The sequence below is a fragment of the Pelmatolapia mariae genome, linkage group LG3_W (genome assembly GCF_036321145.2).
Source record: "Pelmatolapia mariae isolate MD_Pm_ZW linkage group LG3_W, Pm_UMD_F_2, whole genome shotgun sequence".
NCBI classification, from domain to species: domain Eukaryota; kingdom Metazoa; phylum Chordata; class Actinopteri; order Cichliformes; family Cichlidae; genus Pelmatolapia; species Pelmatolapia mariae.
This window is the reverse complement of record NC_086229.1, coordinates 62,718,593-62,739,159: the sequence shown is the minus strand read 5'-3', so window position 1 is coordinate 62,739,159 and position 20,567 is coordinate 62,718,593. Positions and strand designations below refer to the sequence as shown.

Here is a 20,567-nt window from a genome sequence, read left to right as displayed (position 1 = left end):
TCTGCTGTCTAAACTCACATATTTACATTATTATTTTTTATAATTACAAGTAATTACATTATTAATTACAAGTATTATTTTAAACAGTGAAATGTTGCAGTCTTTTGCAGAGTGGTATGATTGATTTTATGCTTAGGTAAACTAAAAACATGAGTTTTGCAAGAAAACCTGACAAGATGAAATTTTAAAAATATTTTTCCCAGTTTCAATGAGTAAATATCTATAAGAAACGGTCAAAAAAAATGTGAGCATCTCAATAACCTCAATAAGGGAAGTTTTAGCAGTTTGTTGGTCTTGAAATTTAGTCTTTTTCTAACCCACACCCAACCCCCTTCATGGACCTGAGCACAGGGTAGCCTGGCACTGAGCCGCCTCCTGGTCCAGGCTCTTAGTGGAAGCTGTCTGTAGCTCAGGGGACTGGAACAGGTGAAATTTGGACAAGGCCTTCGGCAGGATCGCTGGATTGAGCCAGATGAACATCCTTTTTCCATCCAGAAACTACCTGCAGCAATTCCTGTGGACCAACAGAGCATGGTGTTCACTAATCCTCCAGGTAGAAGGAAGAAGGAGAAGGAAGCCGAAGGGTGCCAAGGAACAGGTCCAGGTCTCAAGGGGGATCCAGGGGCCCTTGCATGCAAATTTTAAGTTGCTGGGTACCCTTCAGGTGCGTTGAGATTAAAGTGGAGTCAGCCTCGCTAAATGCTGCCCTAATCCCTCGATCACCACCATGCCATGTAGGATCACTGCCTCCATCTGGGACTGAAGGAACTGCAGGATGTGAGAGCGCAAGACAAGGGACTAGCAAATAGTGTCACTGCAGCTTCTGAGTTTTTCTTTTTTCTTTTTTCTTTTTTCTTTGGACTGGGGGCAACAGAATCCCGGGAGGCTGCCAAGACACGCTCCCACACCACAAAGGTAAACGGATACACCCACCACGACATATGGTACCACACAAAGAACAAGGTGCAATCAAGTGGTGAACGATTGCTGGTTTTACGTCTGCACAGCTGTTTTATATGTACGCTTTTGGGCGTGGCTGGTGTGGGGGATCATTAAATATGGAGAGATAGTTTCAATATGCTAGAGAACACGACGATCATCCTAGGAGTGGGCATTGTAGCAAATTCATCACAAGGTTGTGTAACAAACCCAGGAACTCTACAGGCCTCAGTGAGCAAGTTAAATGTTAACGTTTACGGCATCACAATTAGAAAAAGACTGAAAGCATGGCTGTTTAGAAAGGTTGCAAGAAAAATCCGCTTCTCTCTAAAAGAACATAACTAACTGGCTTAGGTTTGCAAAGCTGCAGGTGAACAAAGCACAAGACGTCTGGCTGATAAAGTCACACAGGAAACCATCACTGCAGGTTACTGCTGCTGAAGGATATTCTACAAGCTGCAGAATCAGGTGGTGGACTCAGTTTTTCAGACTGAAGCGGTTCTTATACACATAACTGTAGATACAGATTTATTTCTAATCATGGAGCTGACTGAATATATTGCATATTGTGAATAACCTCTCTATTATGTTTTTAAACAGTTTGGCTGAGATGGAAAAAAAACTTCGTGAGGCAAAGTAAATATTTTTTCTCATCTTTCATAAATGCCTCAAGTTTCTCATTTCTTCTTCTTATTTCATCATTTTTAATCCGTTCACTGATAGTATGAGACTTTTGTTTTACATGCTGTATATTTGTCTCACAGTATGGGGATAAAATGTCAAGAGGAGCAACTGAATTCAGTCAAAGAGAGGTACTGATGGCATAATCTGGTGAAACATTGCATAACATAATTACACTTACATTGTTAAAGTGTTATTTTAAACAGTGAAATTTTGCAGTCTTTTGCAGAGTGGTATGATTGATCACTAACTTCACAATATAGTTTAATAACAGTGGCCTACAAAAACAAACAAAACAAATTTACTTTGTAAAGAAAGACAAACGTAGAATTTAAACTGTTAGTGTTGGTTTCTATATGTTTGATATTATGTTTAAAAATTATCGATCTGATATTGTTCACAGAATCTGTGTTTAATGATGAATTTGTGATCTGATGTGTTTTAACAGATTAATCTGTTTATGTTTTTAAATAGTTTGTGTGAGATGGAAGCATTTTACAACGTGAGCCTCGAAGAAGCAGGGTAATTACATTTATGCAATTTTTATAGACACCCATGAAACAGTATTTATATTCACTGTTGTTCAACATACACGTACATGATTATTTAGACCATTCTGTTCCTAATATTAATTCATTTTAGACTTCATTTTTCTATCCATAAACTTTGTTGAATGAATTGTTGAATTTCTTCCAAAAAGGCACAAGACATTTTTACACACTACTATTTTACTAAGAGATCTGCTTTAAAAAAAAATAAAAATTAAATTAAATTAAAAAAGGGATGGAAATTGAAATTGAACCTCTACAGGAATAACTTTTTTTTTCATTGTTCTAACAGTTTGACTGAGATGAGACACTTTTACAAAGAGACACTCCAAGAAGAAAGGTAAACACATTTCAATACAAAAAAGACATAAAAATGTTTCAAATCCACATCCAGGCTGTGGTGACAGCCAACTTTTATGATTTTATTTATTATTTTAATAATAGAAGCATGTGTTTCTTCAATAACAGTGACCTTCACAATATTTGGGACCGAGATACATTTTTCCATTTTACTACCCTGTTTTCGAGTTTTAAAAAAATATATAATTAAACAACTGACATGCATTAAAAATGCAGATTGCAGACATTTTAGGTATTGGTTGTTTACATTTTGCTGAAATTACAGAAATATTTATACCTTAATGTTAGAGCATGACAATGTGTCAGACACATGAAATGAAATATTTATATCAAAGCATTCATGTTCATAACTTGTTATTAAAATCTCACATGTATGACTGCTTGCTGTCTTTGATTTCTCCAGTTTTCATCTTTAAGGAACTCCTCTGTTGGTGTGGCTGTATGCTTGTGAACACTGATATTCCAAACAGTTAGTTTGGTGGATTTATTCCAATTTTTAGATTCAAAATAGCTTCTTTGGCAACTAAAGACTCCAAAGGTCATGATAAATTATTAAGTCAAAATTTTTCAGATGATAAAGAAAATCAGAACCACCCGGGAAACCAAAAATACCTAATCTATAGTCATGTGAACTGTGGAGCACAGAAACAAATCACATATTTGTACCAAACAATATTCCACAGATCTGCACATAAAGAAACTGAAGAAGAATTTAAATCATTCAAAGACAGGTACTGTGTATGATGGTGCAGACACCACCATCTGTTTTTTGTTTTTCATTCAACATTATCTATTACTATTATCAGAGTGGCAGGGGAGGTTGATCTTGCGCTAAAGACGGGGAACTCTGAAAACATGAACAATCCAGTGAATGAAACCGGACTGAAAGAGATGTATGAAGAGCTGAGGAAGGACTGGACTAAGATCAAGACCTTTCTGCAGACAGCTCAGATAAACCCAGAGGAAATCAAAGCTTCGATTCAGGTGCATTTTACAGTCTGAAGAGATGAGATTAAAGTGTGGTATGAACTGTATTCTTATAAAAAAATATCTTTTTATTCACTCTGACGATTATAGCACAGCTTTCAATGTGGAGCAGGGGAAATAAAGCAGAAGAAGGAACTGATACAGTCAGCATTTACCCTAAATGAGAACACTCAAGCATCTCAGAAGGTACTGATGTGTTTTGGATGTGTTAAACATGATCACTGAGGCTGCAATTCAATTCAGTTTTATTTATATAGCGCCAAACCACAAAAAAGTCACCTCAAGGATCTTCTGTGATAAAGATCAATGACAGGTTTCATTATTTGTTTCAGGTTCATGAATACACAAAGTTAACCCTTCACAACCTTCAGCTTGCTGTTTACTATGGTTTCAAAGACACTGCTGCTCAGGTTTGTTGGAATTACAGACACAACATTACACACATTGTAAATACACAAAACTGTGCATTTGTGGGACAGGCAACCAATCGCAAGATGTTAAACTGTGTGTTTAATAAGAAACAGTAACTTAAACACTACAGCTGTTTTTGTGTGTTTTTTTAATGTTGTTTGTAGTCATGTAAACTTGAATAATTTCTCAATGGCAGGCGTTCCACAGACAGGAAGGTGAAACTCACGATGATAGCAAGAAAAAGCTCCTCTGGAAGTGCTACTGGCTGAGCGGCTTATTGGTGCTGAACGATCCCCCTCTTCAGCCTGACTGGAAAAATCATGATCCAGGGCAAGATGCTTGGAACTTTTTGCCACAAGAAATCAGAAGCTGATTCTGCCATCTCACTCTAGAAGTAAGAGAACTACAACCTAGTTTGTGAAATAAAATGAGCAATGTGGTTTTAATATATCCTTGAGAGATCAAAATGACGAAAACTGCACTACTTTTTTTTTTTTTTTTTTGACAACATAGACCGTTATCCAAGAGGCTTCTTCAGTTTTAGAGTAATTGATAGAGAATTCCAGATGAATAAAAAAAAAATGATGTAAAACCTTAGTAAGACATTGCCCCACCCTACTGAGTTCTTGAGGCTAGGGGTGAGGGGAGGTTGAAACACCCGGGTAGGGATCTCAAGACTGCACTGTCTGCGACTGCTAGGTGGTGTTATAAGTCACAACCTGTGTTCATCCCTGAACAGAGTAAAGGTCTACAGAATCTCACCACTTTACACTTTAAAATCTGTTTAGCATATTACATTCTGCAGCATCCATGTCCAATTCATACTGTAGTATTTTTATGTTACAGTATGAAGTATTTTTGTAGTATTTTTATGTATCCAGTAACACTGTGAGGAACCTTGGTGTCATTTTTGAAAAGGATATGTCCTTCAATGCACATATTAAACAAATATGTAAGACTGCTTTCTTCCATTTGCGCAACATCTCTAAAATTATGTCTGTGAAGGTTCTCAGTCATCCAGGTCATTGTAGTCTTAGGAGCTTGGAAAGAAAAGCTGGACTTCTGTAAGTTGATTGAAGATGTTTCATCCGAGAACCTTCTTCAGAACTGAAGAGAAGAGAACTGAAGAAGCTTCTCGGATGAAACGTCTTCAAGCAACTTACAGAAGTCCAGATGCTTTTCTTTCCAAGCTCCTAAGACATCTCTAAAATTAGAAATATCCTGTCTCATAGTGATGTTTAGTTACTTAGTTATGCTGCAATAGGCAGTGTTGGGAAGGTTACTTTTAAAATGTATTCCATTACAGAATACTGAATACATGCCCCAAAATGTATTCTGTAACGTATTCTGAATACTTTGGATTACTTAATATATTATCATGCTTTTTACAACTACGTGAATGTACTATTGCTGTGATTTATTACTGTTACTGAAGGTCCGCGGCTCCGAACCGTAGTAAAGGGACCTCTGGCTAACACGGCGGGCTACGTGTCGGGCTCGTAGCCGAAGAATAGCTTTACTTTGTTGTGTGGGTCAAGTTTGCTAGCGAGAGACAGAGAGAGGCGTTGAAAGGCTGCTCCAACGGAACTTATTGTTTCGGAGGAAAACACGAACACAGCGTACAGTCGAGTCTTAATAGCGTACTTACAACTGGGCTTGTCAGGCACTCTTCTTGGCTGCAGTGGTTAATATTATACAGGGAGTGCAGAATTATTAGGCAAGTTGTATTTTTGAGGAATAATTTTATTATTGAACAACAACCATGTTCTCAATGAACCCAAAAAACTCATTAATATCAAAGCTGAATGTTTGTGGAAGTAGTTTTTAGTTTGTTTTTAGTTTTAGCTATTTTAGGGGGATATCTGTGTGTGCAGGTGACTATTACTGTGCATAATTATTAGGCAACTTAACAAAAAACAAATATATACCCATTTCAATTATTTATTTTTACCAGTGAAACCAATATAACATCTCCACATTGACAAATATACATTTCTGACATTCAAAAACAAAACAAAAACAAATCAGCGACCAATATAGCCACCTTTCTTTGCAAGGACGCTCAAAAGCTGCCATCCATGGATTCTGTCAGTGTTTTGATATGTTCACCATCAACATTGCGTGCAGCAGCAACCACAGCCTCCCAGACACTGTTCAGAGAGGTGTACTGTTTTCCCTCCTTGTAAACCTCACATTTGATGATGGACCACAGGTTCTCAATGGGGTTCAGATCAGGTGAACAAGGAGGCCATGTCATTAGTTTTTCTTCTTTTATACCCTTTCTTGCCAGCCACGCTGTGGAGTACTTGGACGCGTGTGATGGAGCATTGTCCTGCATGAAAATCATGTTTTTCTTGAAGGATGCAGACTTCTTCCTGTACCACTGCTTGAAGAAGGTGTCTTCCAGAACTGGCAGTAGGACTGGGAGTTGAGCTTGACTCCATCCTCAACCCGAAAAGGCCCCACAAGCTCATCTTTGATGATACCAGCCCAAACCAGTACTCCACCTCCACCTTGCTGGCGTCTGAGTCAGACTGGAGCTCTCTGCCCTTTACCAATCCAGCCACGGGCCCATCCATCTGGCCCATCAAGACTCACTCTCATTTCATCAGTCCATAAAACCTTAGAAAAATCAGTCTTGAGATATTTCTTGGCCCAGTCTTGACGTTTCAGCTTGTGTGTCTTGTTCAGTGGTGGTCGTCTTTCAGCCTTTCTTACCTTGGCCATGTCTCTGAGTATTGCACACCTTGTGCTTTTGGGCACTCCAGTGATGTTGCAGCTCTGAAATATGGCCAAACTGGTGGCAAGTGGCATCTTGGCAGCTGCACGCTTGACTTTTCTCAGTTCATGGGCAGTTATTTTGCGCCTTGGTTTTTCCACACGCTTCTTGCGACCCTGTTGACTATTTTGAATGAAACGCTTGATTGTTCGATGATCACGCTTCAGAAGCTTTGCAATTTTAAGACTGCTGCATCCCTCTGCAAGATATCTCACTCTTTTTGACTTTTCTGAGCCTGTCAAGTCCTTCTTTTGACCCATTTTGCCAAAGGAAAGGAAGTTGCCTAATAATTATGCACACCTGATATAGGGTGTTGATGTCATTAGACCACACCCCTTCTCATTACAGAGATGCACATCACCTAATATGCTTAATTGGTAGTAGGCTTTCGAGCCTATACAGCTTGGAGTAAGACAACATGCATGAAGAGGATGATGTGGACAAAATACTCATTTGCCTAATAATTCTGCACTCCCTGTATATTGTACAGTAGATAGCACAACTGAAGAGCCCGTTTTATTCAGAAATTCTGTAGTGAAGCTTGAGAGTCTCTTCTATCATCTTTCACAGTAAGAAGCCAATAAAAAATAAAATAAAATCCTTAAATAAAATGGGTTTCATAAAGAAACAAGCAAAGTGAGTGTTCTGTTGTACTTTGCTGTTTAACAAGGTGATGGTGGATTCTGTTTATGTGGGTCTACAGAAGATAGAATAAAAAAGACCATCTTAGACACTTCCCTCGGCTTTTTTTTTTTTATTTTAAAGGATTTTAAAAATAATTATTTCCAGATTATTTCATTCACAAATCCCCCCCCAAAAATTATTTTGATTCAACACAAGATTTTTTTTTTTTTTTTAACATTAAATTGAAAGAAAATACTGGCTTGTTTGGAAAGGAAAAAAGCTCTTTGTTCCAAAAATGACATCATCGCAGGGTTTGGGTTTGCAACGTTGTTTCTGAACAAGTCACAAGTTTTCTACAACAATGTTCTTTGGACAAATGAGACCAAAGTTGAGATGTTTGGCTATAATGCACAGTGGGACAAGGTTGGGTCATATACCAACAACATTCTTGGACTAACAGAAAGAAATCAAGTTGTGTAATCTAACATACTGGGCAACGCACAATTGGGTCAAAAGAAGAAAAAAATGTAAAAATAAATAAATAAATGGCCTGTATTTATATAGTGCTTTTCTAGTCCCTAAGGACCCCAAAGCGCTTTACATATCCAGTCATTGACCCATTCACACTCACATTCACACCGCCACCCTGGGGCGCACTGACAGAGGCGAGGCTGCCGGACACTGGTGCCACCAGTGTCTGACCATATATATATATATATACATATAAGAATATATATATATATATATATATATATATATATATATATATATATATATATATATATATATATATGTAGGGCGGGACCTCCCCGATTGGCCGTGGTCCAGTTGAAAGTGCAGGTGGAAGTGGGAGGTGAGTAGCTTAAATACAGCGATATCGATTATCGATTCATTAAATCCTGAATCGACTTTTAAATATAACTGTGTTTTGCCAGAAACGCCAGATTCTCAGATTAAAGATCACAAAACTATTTCAACAAATCTCAAATCTCTGTTTTCTGTATTATTCATTCGCTTATTACCCACCAGTCTACCGATGTTTACAGCGCTGTCGGCTGCTGTCTTTTTCTTTTTCTTTTTTTCCGTTAAATGACCTCAGACAAGAAAGACTAGTTTTTTCTGTTGTTTAATACTGAAGAAATTTAAACTTTATATGCAGAACATTGCAGAATATTTTTAAGGCTATCTGCTATAAAAAGCCAGACCAGAAAAATCTCCTTCATGTTTTTCTGTGTTTTATTCTCAGTTACTTTGACACAAAGGCATCTGCTGTGATGTTCACAATTCTGATGAAGTCTCACATGTATCAGTACTGATAAATGATCAGAATTATAATATTTCTGACTGTCTAAAGCTAAGTTGAATCGAATCGGGACTTTGAAAACAGGAATCGAATGGATTATAGAAATCAGTGATGATACCCAGCCCTAGTGAGCAGCCTAGGCCTGAGAGTTTTTTGTTAAGTTAAGGCCTGATCCATCTGAAATTCATGCCAGTGCTCTGACACAGTTCCATCAATCTTTGAATGCTGAAAAAGCACAGTGTATCCAGAAAACACATTATATTTGATTTGATATACCTTTATTAGTCCCACAAGGGGAAATTTCATGTTAAGGCTGCCGACCTATTGCACGCAATGGCGGCGCCATCTTACCCTCCGACCGTACATACATTACACAAAAACATCACATGGGGAAGACAGGTCAGAGAGGTATAACAATGGAAAATGCACCACATGAGGAAAGATAAGGAGAAAAAAATAACTCCCCCCAGACTGAGCTCCAATAGGGAGACCAGTTTGAGAACAGAAAAAAACACCTCTGCACATAGCACATGAAAAAAACTCTTAATACACCAAAGAAACACATGACAAGCAACAGGGATGGGTAAAGGGTGAGAGACAGCCGATGTAGACAGTACATCCGGGCCTGCAGCCTATGCGCTGGTCTCCATGATCCACCGTCAGCATCGGAGGGGAATAAGGCGTTTGGAGGGGGGAGGGGGGATGAGTGTATATCTGCATGTGTATAAATATGTCTGTGTGCGTGTGTGTGTATATGTCCAGAGTTCAGCTGAGACAGTGTCCTTCGCCCTGCCAGGCTAAGTAAACAGTCTTCCAGCCAACCCAGGTGGTCTTGCATAGAATGGGAAGAACACTCTAAACACAGTCGTTATCAGGGTGTTGTTGTTCAGCTCCAGCCTAGAGACCGCAGCTGGCGCCAAAGGGATATCCGCATGAAGTGATGGTGGTTTTAACTTTAGTGCGAACAACTCATATGAATTTCAAAGTTGTTCTAACAGTCCAACACTGGTCTCTCAATCTCCCGTTGGAGAGCCGTGAGCTTCTCCATGATGTTATCAAACTTACGCTCCGTGATGTTGTCATTCTTGTGCTCAAAGAGTCAATTTCTGAGAACTCACGACCGCAGTGCGCTTCTCCAAGATGTGATCCAATTTGCGCTCAAAGGTGTTATTCCGAGCGAGCCCCTCAAGATGTAATCCAGTTTGCACTCAGAGGTCTTGTTCTGAGTATTCACGGCAGCCGTAAGCTTCTCCAAGATCTTATCCGTGCTGCACTCAATGAGCCCATTTTGAGAAACTCACGCCTTGTCCCATCGTTTCAATCCCAGCAGGCAGCCTTGTGGGGGTTTGAACAGCCGGTTCCGCTTCCTTAATTCTATGCTGCAATAAATGCACTACCCAAGTGTCCCCTCTCCCCACTGCCTTTCAGCAGCAGGCAGCAGCAAACAGGTCGTCAGAGGAGGCCAAGATAATGATTACGTTTAACATTTTCTACAATATTGACAAAGCACTTTAAGCACAAGATTGTCAGTTAATAATTTAGAAATGAATATTGTCTCTATGGACTGCAATTTCCCCCCCCAAAAAGTGCACATATAAAACTGCGGTGTTAAACGATACGGTGTGCGCCTAACTTTTGTGCCGGTACGCCCATGGCAAAAAGTTAGTCTAGCGCCCTGCATAAGTACTTTTACTTCAGGTTCTTTGAATACATTTTCGTGCTACTAATAAGTAAATGATCCAAATACTACTACTTTTTTATTAGACATACAAATATGTGGCTTGGACTTTTTTGGGGAACTGCGACCCAGGCAATGAAGACACTCTGGTGGCCAACTGCAGGCCAGAAGTCCTTCACACATCATTTGTTTCAAAGAACTGAAAGTCACGTGATATAAGTTTTACATTTAAAGATCTTGGAGAGGGAGAAACGCTGGTTTGATTGCAGAGTCAAGGAGGCCATTTACGTGAAAAGGGAAAGACCATCTCGGAATAAAGGCGGGTGTTTGTCATTTTGTGTGTGTTTCTCAACACCAGCTGTACAGCTTTGTACAGGGATTCTGTTTCATGCTTGCTTTATGCCTGGGGCTCATGTGGAAGAAAAAAAGCTTGCACTTCTTGATATTCCTGTTGTAAGCTAACCGTTGAGAATCTCCCCCTCATCCACACACACACACACACACACACACACCTCTCTTGCTCTCTAGACACACATGTACACGTATATGTATATGCGTGTGTGTGTGTGTAAAACACTAATACCTCTGGAGATTTTATATATTCATCAATATATTTATTTAATGACATAAATTATTTATCTGACATTGAAAGTGAGAATGTCAGATGAATTGATATTCCTGTTGTAAGCTAACCGTTGAGAATCCCCCCCCCACACACACACACACACATTAATGGAATCAAACAAAACTGGTGTCAATCAACTGTGCTACGTTTGTGCTGGTTTGGGCTACTACAATTGTCGTTTGTGCTGCCTCTGTTTTAAAGATATTAATGAAAATGTAAAGGTCAAAAGGTCAACCAGCCCCCCCCCATTACCCAAATCAAACAAATTTGATGTCAAACACTTGTGCTTTTTTGTTTTTCAGTTTGCAGAGGACATGGAGCTCTTTTTAAAAGCATGTGCTGACGAGCAGAAACTACAGGTCAATGCAATGTTTGACACTTACAACATACAGATGAAGGCACTGGCTGTTTGTTTGTGTTTTTATGTGTTGTTTGTTTTTCAGTGTACAGATTCCAGTTAAACTTATTATAAAATGTTCACTTGTTTCCATGTCCATACTTATATAAAAAAATTTAAGTGTAAATGTAACAGCATTGTTTATACTTGTAACTTCAGAGTAAAAAGCTTATTGTTGATATTAAAATAAATGTATTATACTGTAATCAATAATATTTTTATACATTTTACGCATTAACCCTCTGATCTCTATCCTGGCCATTTGTGGCCACTTCACTTCTTTTTTTGACTACTACACTGCAGTGGACCAAAAGAATGACACAGGTTTGATCTTAAGGATCTAATGGTTGTGTGTCTTTGTGCATTACATTGCAACGCAAATATGTATTTGCAAGATAGACTGGAATAAATTGTGACGCATCAAGTATTACACAGGCTGCAGTGAATTTCTGTTGATACTGACTATTAAGCTTTGACGTTCCCAGTCAAACTTATCTTTAAAGCACATGCTACAAACACTTTTACTCTTGTACATTTCATAACAAGACACCATAACTAAAATATCAACTCTAAAAAAAATTCAAAGTTGCAGCACATACAGCAACAAACACTGTTAGTAAATGTATCCTGGATTTAAAGTGTAAAAAAAAGAATGTAGATACAATTTTGATGAAAAGGATTGGTACTGTTTTAAAGAGTCAAGTTGGTAAAAGTAGATAAATGTTTTAATAAATATACATTTTACAGCATTTTGTGAACATACACAAAAGTGGCAATTTTTCGCAACGGACAAGCTGAGAGAGATTTTTAAATTTTTTGCTCTCCTTGAACAAAAATAATAGTGCATAATAATGTTGAGCTTAATCGATCAGATGCCCCAGACTCTACTATTAATAATACAGCGGTCCCTCATTTCAAATTCAAATTCAAATTTTATTTGTCACATACACAGTCATACACAGTACGATATGCAGTGAAATGCCTTATACAACTGCTCGTGACCTAAAGAAAAAAAAGAAAAGGCTATGAATAAAATAGGAAATAAATATGAAAATTAAAAAGGGTGAATTTAACTAGGAAGGAATAAAATAGAATATATATGAATTAGAGTTGAAAATAAAATAACTGTACACCACAAATTAGAATGAAGGGTAAATTTAACTGGGAAAGAATAAGATAAAATATATATGAATTAAAGTTGAAAATAAAGTAACTGTACAACAAAATGAACAATATGGAAATAAGAATGTATGAAGAAATATAATATAAATATATATACAATATACAATAGCAGCAGCTGTACAAATATTAAATGGAAATGAAGAAATATAATGTCCAGTGTTGTGCAAACCACATTGTGAGTGTCTTGTGCAGTGCAAATATGCTTAAAGTGATTGAGTGTAAGCAAAGTCCAGACTGTCCAGTGTGTGTGTAAGAACCATATGTGTGGGTCAGTACTATGTGGTGGTGTGGTTGAGAGACCGTATCGCCTGCGGGAAGAAGCTCCTCCTCAGTCTCTCTGTGTTGGTCTTCAGGGAGCGGAATCGCTTCCCTGACCTCAACAGAGAGAACAGTCCGTTGTTGGGATGGCTGAGGTCCTTCACGATCTTCCTGGCCTTGGTCCAGCACCGCCTGCTGTAGATTGAGTGCAGGTCAGGGAGCTCGGAGCGGATGGTGCGCTCAGCTGATCGCACAACCCTCTGTAGAGCTCAACTGTCCTGCATGGTGCTGTTCCCGAACCAGGTTAAGATGTTTCCTGTCAGGATGCTCTCTATGGAGCACGAGTAAAAGTTCCTGAGCACCTTGGAGGGCAGTCGGAAGTCTCTCAAACGTCTGAGGTGGTAGAGACGCTGTCGGGCCTTTTTCACCACGGTGTTGATGTGACAGGACCATGACAGGTCCTGCGTGATGTGAACCCCGAGGTATTTGAAGCTGTCCACTCTCTCCACTGGGCACTCGTTGATGACAGGGGTCTGGTAGTTCCTCTCCTGCTTAGTACTGAAGTCCACTATCAACTCCTTTGTTTTGCTGACGTTTAGAAGGAGGTTGTTCCTCTGGAGGTTGTTTATCACGGGAGTTACGTTCTAAAAATAACCTGCGATAGGTGAAAGCTGCGAAGTAGCCTACTTTCTCACTACATGCTTTATACACTTTTCTCAGAAAGGCATGACCATTTTCACACTTTTCTCTTTTGTTTAAACACTCTTACAGTTAGGGATGGGTATTGGTAAGATTTTCAAGATTCCGATTCCATTTTCGATTCTGTTTAACAATTCGATTCTCTTATCGATTCTTTTTAAAAAAGGAGAACACTAAGGTCGAATAGCTTAGAACTTTGTTTTATATCTTCTCTTTGAACGAGATAGAAATTTAGGAGTAACATGGCCTTCCAAACCCAACAGTGAGATCTTAAGAGATCCAGCCTACGGCTCTTCAATGGGGTGTCACAGGGTGCCGAGGAAAAAAAAATTGTAAATGTAAAATAATAAAATAAATATTCTTCTGTAGCAATAACAAAATATAACATAGATTATTCTGTAGCAATTACACAATAATATCCAGTAATGTCCCTGCCTACAATTAAACACATTCACTTACCGAAAATCGGGGACATCTGCTGTGGCAAATGGGTGCAAGCCTTTTACCACAAACTGGGTCACTGCTTGCTGACATTCGTCTATCCTGGCCTGAAAGGAGATGCTACCGGTAGACTGCAGCAAGAACTGCCAGCATCTGAGCCGGCCAGACTCTGTCTGTCTCTCTCATCATGATCACCTAAATGCACAATAATGGCAGGTTTTGTAATAAGGCAGCTCGTGCTAACATAATATGCACTGTTAGTTGATTATGTACCTGCCGCATTAACGGGAGAGGACGTGCAAACGTTACCGCTGCTGCTGGGATGAGATTCACGAGTCAGGAGCGGAATTAAAAACACAACATTCATTTAAGGTTATCGCGTGTTTTGTGAGCAAATGCTTTTGTATGTTTGTAGTGTATCCTCCCTTAAATGAAATATCTACTTTGTAAGTGTTGCAAGTTGCCCAGTTGTCATCTGTTTTCCTAAAGTATAACCAAACGTTTGAGCATTTGTGGTGCGTAGGCGCCATGAATTCCGCCCAGTAAATGACGCTCTGCAATGTAGTGACGTCATTGGGCGCGTGAAGACTCCCCAAAGCTGGTGCCAGAACAGGAGGGAAGCCAAGATGGCACTGCGAGCAGTCACTTATCGTTGAGCTCTGCTAACCTGGCCTTTTTCTATATATATTACACACAGTGAACATAGACTTTATTTACGCCTACGCAACAGTCACCCTTTACTTCTAGTTTTGGTATCTATTTGTGAACCAAATGAGCAAACCGAGAAGAGAAAGACAGAATCTAAGAAGTTCCAAGCTAATAGCGGTTCCGTTAGCAAATTTGCTAATGTTAGCCAAGCTGCTCAGTCTTCTCTCACTACTGAGAAGCCCGCCAAAACTAAAAATACTCTCATCGACTGCATGCACGACTATTTGGAGGCAGTTTTCGAACCGCTTCAATATTCCCGGAATCGCTGAAGCTCAGGAAAAGCGCATCTCTCACCTGCAGAGCTATTCACACCATTGGAATCTGAATCTCTACGGTCTGGCCGAGAGGGAGAAGCAGGACGTGCGGCAGGAGGTAATCAAAGTCTGTAGATCGGTCCTACCGGAGGTACAAGATAAATTCCCGGATGTCGTTGACACCGTCCACCGCATCAGTCCCAAGAAGTCCAACAACAACCAACCCAGGGGAATCATCATTCAGTTTACATCCAGGATCTACCGCAATGCTGTCTGGCGCGCTGCCAAGAAGTCCACCTACCTTAAGGGTAACAACTTAAAGCTGGCTGAGGAGCTGTCCCCTGATGACCGCGCCCAGAGAAACAGACTTTGTCCGGCTGGGTACCGCCAGGGTACGAACTAAGCACGACCTGAGCCCACTTTAAAGCCTTTCCCCGCAGCAATTGGACGAAAAAGGTTATTTTGGTATATATATTGATATTATATTGTTCAAACATGAAAGGTATATTGTACAAACATTAGAAGTATATTGTTAGAACAATAAACCTTTCATGTTATAACGTGACATAGCTCTATTTTTCTTTTGCCCCGGTGGCAGCTCTACGCTTCCGTATCTGAGGCTTTTCAATGTGGCCTCACAAAATTATCATGACTACAACAACCACGAAAAGAGCTGGATGGACATTGCTGCTCAATCAAAGCTGTCTGGTCAATGTTTTTCATTTGTAATTTAACAAAGTTGATGGTGTGTGTCTGTGTGAGTGAAAGACAGAGAGGGAGAGCGAGGGACAGATTTTGTATGATAAGCTTCATGTTATGGACGCACAGTTTGAGCACTCAGGTCGCATCAGAGCATCAGGCCGTATAGTGATAGGTTAGAAGTTCATAGGTCACGATGCAGGGTCTCCCCTGCTTCGTGACCTATGAACTTCTAACCTCTGCGATTTAATTGTACAGTTTGAGCAGGAGCGGAATAACGTGACTGAAAAAATCGCACAGTGTTTGCCCAGCTTAATGCAGACTGTTTAAACTAAACAAGCTGCTGTTTCACATAATAAATCCTGTCACCCACAGTATTGCCTTCTGTTTAAGCAGTAGAGACGAGCTGTTTGCATGTGCGTTGAACTCCAGCGTCATTAACCAGGCTAGCTGTTAGCTTATAGCTCACGCTAGCTAACCAGCGAGCAGTTAAAATGACAGCTGAAGCTGCACAAAACACCCACAAACTTATCTCACTACAACGTAGCGCCGAAAATATGACTCGCAGCTCAAGCTCTACACAGCTGCTGTAACATAAGACTGACATCCAGCTAACCACAGCTAAAAAGATATTTAGAGAAAACTTACCGTTTCCTCAGGTCACACGAGTTGAGTTGTTTCACGATGAGAAGTTGGTTTGTTTTGGCTCTCACTGAAGACACCGACACTGAAGACATAGCTGTTCTTTTGTGCTGCTTTTAAGCGAAACATTTTTTGTATGTGAGGCCAAAGGTGTTCACCCTCTTCAGCTCTAGCGTAGACTCTGCCATCATATTTCTTCTTTCCGTGTGTCACTACTTTGAAACGAAATGAAAATGTAGCGGAGTAAAAGTACCGTTTCTTCTTCATAAATGTACTCAAGTAAAAGTAAAAAGTATCGTGCAAAAAAGGTACTTAAAAAGTAATTTTTTTTCAAAAACTTACTCAAGTAAATGTAAAGGAGTAAATGTAGCTCGTTACTACCCACCTCTGTTCCAAGGATGCAGGTTCTGGATGGAGTGAGGTGTTTGGAGAGATTATATGACTAACCTTTTTCTTTTAATTTCCTAAGCCCGGGTGAAGCATTTTGAGTTTTTATTTGACACATATGATGTGTCCAAAAAAAAAGGTGGGGATTTAAGGGTTAATTTGAAATAGGTTTTAGGATCATTTTATGACTTTTGGAGTTTTTGATAATTTAGATATGGTAACACTGAGGCAGAAATTGTTATTTTTAAATATAGGATTAAAATGAACTGAATCCTGTTTAGAAGATAAAATGCCGTGTTCATAAGAAGCTAATGAATAAATAATAATACAAAACTTAAAGGGAAACTGTGGGAATAAAAGATATGCTTTGGGGAGAAACTAGTGAAGATTCTAGGAGTAGAAAATGTTTGATTTCTTTTTGATTTTTAGAATAAGTGTTTATAATGTAGGCTTTAAGAAACAGATATTAAATAGATTTGTTTCTAGGGTAGAGGAGAGCTTCTTATGAGGATGTTAAAAATGTCGTTGACCCAAATGAATAGCATTGAAGATTATATACATAGAAATGATTTTATACACATTGCATTTTGTGCCTATAAAAGAAATGTTGCTCAAGTTAATAATTGAAGGTCGGCTTGGTTTGGCACGATGTCCAGGCAATCTATTGTGCAAGATGACTTAGAGCATAAAAGGCCGCACACGCTTACAGACATATAGAGTCCATAAACACACATGACAGTATTGATTCCAGGCCAAAGGCCTCAAATTCATTTAGCTTCTAACTGAACTTGAGCCTGTCTAGTAACAAGTGACAGAAAAGAGGAACTGAATAGGAGTTCGCTTGTAACTAAACTGTGTGACATGTAAAATATTGAGAGAACACATGCAGCTCCACATGAGTCTTATCATATAAAATGCAGTTACAGAATAACGAACGCTTGTCAAAGTGGCCAAGGTTTCTTGCTTTAAAGCAGGAGCAAAGGGAGGAAAGCATATATATTTCGGTTAAGTCTGATAAAGTATAATTAGAATGTACCATTACATTAAGAGCAGCAAAATGGAATAAAATGCTATACCAAAACAGGTTATAACACAGGAAATGTGAGTTTTAAAATTAAGTTAGTGTTAACACACAGAAGTTGTTTCTAGGCAGCTTTTGCTATAATAAAATTTTTTCAGGAGTAATTGATTACATGCTTAAACTTAGTTAATTAAGATGGTTGTTTTCTCTTTGGTCTTTTAGTAGAATAGGTGCTTATAATGATTTTCTTGTGATTTTTTGTGAAAGGTGACTTTTAGGTCAGAGTCAAGGCACTTGCAGCAGCGGTGTACAGGATGTTGATAATCAGATAAGGGAGAAGAGAGCGAGCAACAGGAAACTTGTGGAGAGACGTGAAAGCAGCGCTTTGTTAAAGGTGTTAAAATAAAAGTCAAAAATCAAATACATAATTAGGTTCATGCTTTTGAGTAAAAGTCTTAGCATGATAGCTTGACCTGAGTTTGAATAGAGAAAATTCATGAACATAAGTTAGGGAAGCGTAGTAGGGAGGAAGTGTTTTTTTATCCTTTACAGGAGAAGATTCCCATGAGAGAGGGACCCAGAAGAGGAGGATAGACCAGTTAAGCATGAGTGTTCTCAAGGGGGAGCTGGCAATTTTATTACTGGACCACTTAGATGACATGAGGTTGTTGTCTGATTTGCTGAGCCAGAGGACGGCTAGAGAGGGTCAGAGAAATGACACACGTGAAGTGTGGTGACCCTCTAAAAGGGTCACCAAGAGAGGGAATGTAGGATTAGAGAAATTATTTTAGTGCTATTGTCCATATTACCATTGCATTAATAACAGTATTGATATTGCATTCAGATGTTCAAACATACTGGTATCATATTAGCCTTTATTACAGGTCCAGTAAGAACCACTTTAAACTGTTGAGTTGAATCTATAATCTTAAATGCTTTTGAATGCTTTTATAATCTTAAATGTTTATATATATGTTTAGGGGCAGCACGGTGGCACGGTGGTTAGCACTGTTGCCGCACAGCAAGAAGGTCCTGAGTTCAATTCCAACATCAGGCCGGGGTCTTTCTGTGTGGAGTTTACATGTTCTCCCCGTGTTTGCGTGGGTTCCCTCCGGGTACTCCGGCTTCCTCCCACCGTCCAAAACTTAAAGGGAAACTGTGGGAATAAAAGATATGCTTTGGGGAGTGTTAGGGTTCAGAAATTGAAGGAGGTAGACCAAAATAATAACCACAGATCCGGTCTGTTGCAATTAGACGACATTTTAATGAATACACGCTGCGTGGAGCCAACACTGTGCAGATTCAGTGTTGAACTAACTCACATTCGTCAGAACAGAGACTTTTATAGGGGTGAAGTAGTACAGCCCCCCTTTTCTGTTGCCAGGCAGATTCAATACAGCATACGTCAAATCAAAACCACAACTGTTCAGTTAACTTTTGACACAGTCTTAAAGAACATCGCGTCTTCGGCTCGAACCCAGGTGTCGTCCCACAAACGATTCTTATCTCGATGACCTATCTATGATCTTCCTGTTTCAACTGACAGCCCCGGCACACTTGTGGTTACAGCAAAAACACATCTCAACTTCTAACCTACTAAAATGATTCCACTACTGTGTTTGTATGTGGGTGTATGTGTGTGTGTGTGTGTGCTCTGTGTATGGTGTCATGACCCCTTCTGCACCTCACACCTACAGAAGGCCCCGCACGTACACAGCTGAAACGACATGTGTAATTTCTAGACTAAATGTCACACTCAAATGATGCTTCTAAAAATATGAACTAGACTACTTAACTCTTAAAACTTAAAACTTAACTCTAAAGAATATAAGTAATAAAGGATAATCAAATAACCAATAAAAAATTACAACAGTCTGCATGCTCTTTTGGAAGTTGCAAATTATATCCTGACCAGGGCATCTTTCCTGAACTGACAGGAGAAACTAGTGAAGATTCTAGGAGTAGAAAATGTTTGATTTCTTTTTGATTTAACCTATCCCCACAAGACATGCAGCTTGTGGGGATAGGTTAATTGGATGATCCAAATTGTCACTAGGTGTGAACGTGCGAATGAATGTGAGTGTGAATGGTTGTCTGTCCCTGTGTGTTGGCCCTGCGACAGACTGGCGACCTGTCCAGGGTGTACCCCGCCTCTCGCCCTATGACAGCTGGGATAGGCTCCGGCGCCCCCCGTGACTCTGAAAAGGATAAGCGGAAGTGAATGGATGGATGGATGTTTATATGCAGACTGCATTGTGAAAGAAAGGCCTAACGCTGAGTATACTCTGTGCCAAAATAAGACAGGAAACTGGATGCTTTGCCGGAAGTGAAACCGAAAGCAGAGTCTGAGTGCAAGTTATTTTGAGGAGCTGTTTGGATGATGTTATTTGAATAACCAGGTTATTCTTTATTATCTTTTATTCATGTATACCTTTGGTTAAGTTTTAGGTAGTGGCATTTGATTGAAACATTTGTTTAATACATTTCACATATAAGTCAAGATTATTACACACATGACAATGGCCTCGGTCTGGTTGCATAATCAGAGGTGAAAGAAAGTTCAAGTGAGGTTAATACACACATACAGCTAGTGAGTTCATTTTGTAGGTGAAAGTTTAAGCATGTTTTGTTGTGACTGTATTTCTGTGTATACGTGACTGTTTGATGAAGAAGCAGGTGCAGGATGTTCTAGAAGCTATGTTAGAGCTGTGGTTGCAGGACAGCACCTGAGGAGAAGATGGAAGCCAATGTTCTTTTAAACCATGTTAAAAGTCATTGTGGTTTTGATTTGACAAATACATGTATTGTATTAGTTGACGCATGAGGGGGCGTTCTAATACCCTGATGTATAAAACTATTGTTGTGTCGTTGTTGGGGCGAGATCTGATGCTGTTTGAGTACGGTGATCATCATCTCCCACGCGTGTTCATTAAAATCATCATCT

General features: G+C 39.4%; 1 protein-coding gene across 1 annotated transcript in view; it reads left to right on the top strand.

Moving 5' to 3' along the window:
• Positions 1 to 20,567, top strand: part of LOC134624718 (CD226 antigen-like) — a 309,325-nt gene that overhangs the window by 51,887 nt on the left and 236,871 nt on the right. The gene's annotated exons all lie outside the window — the stretch shown is intronic.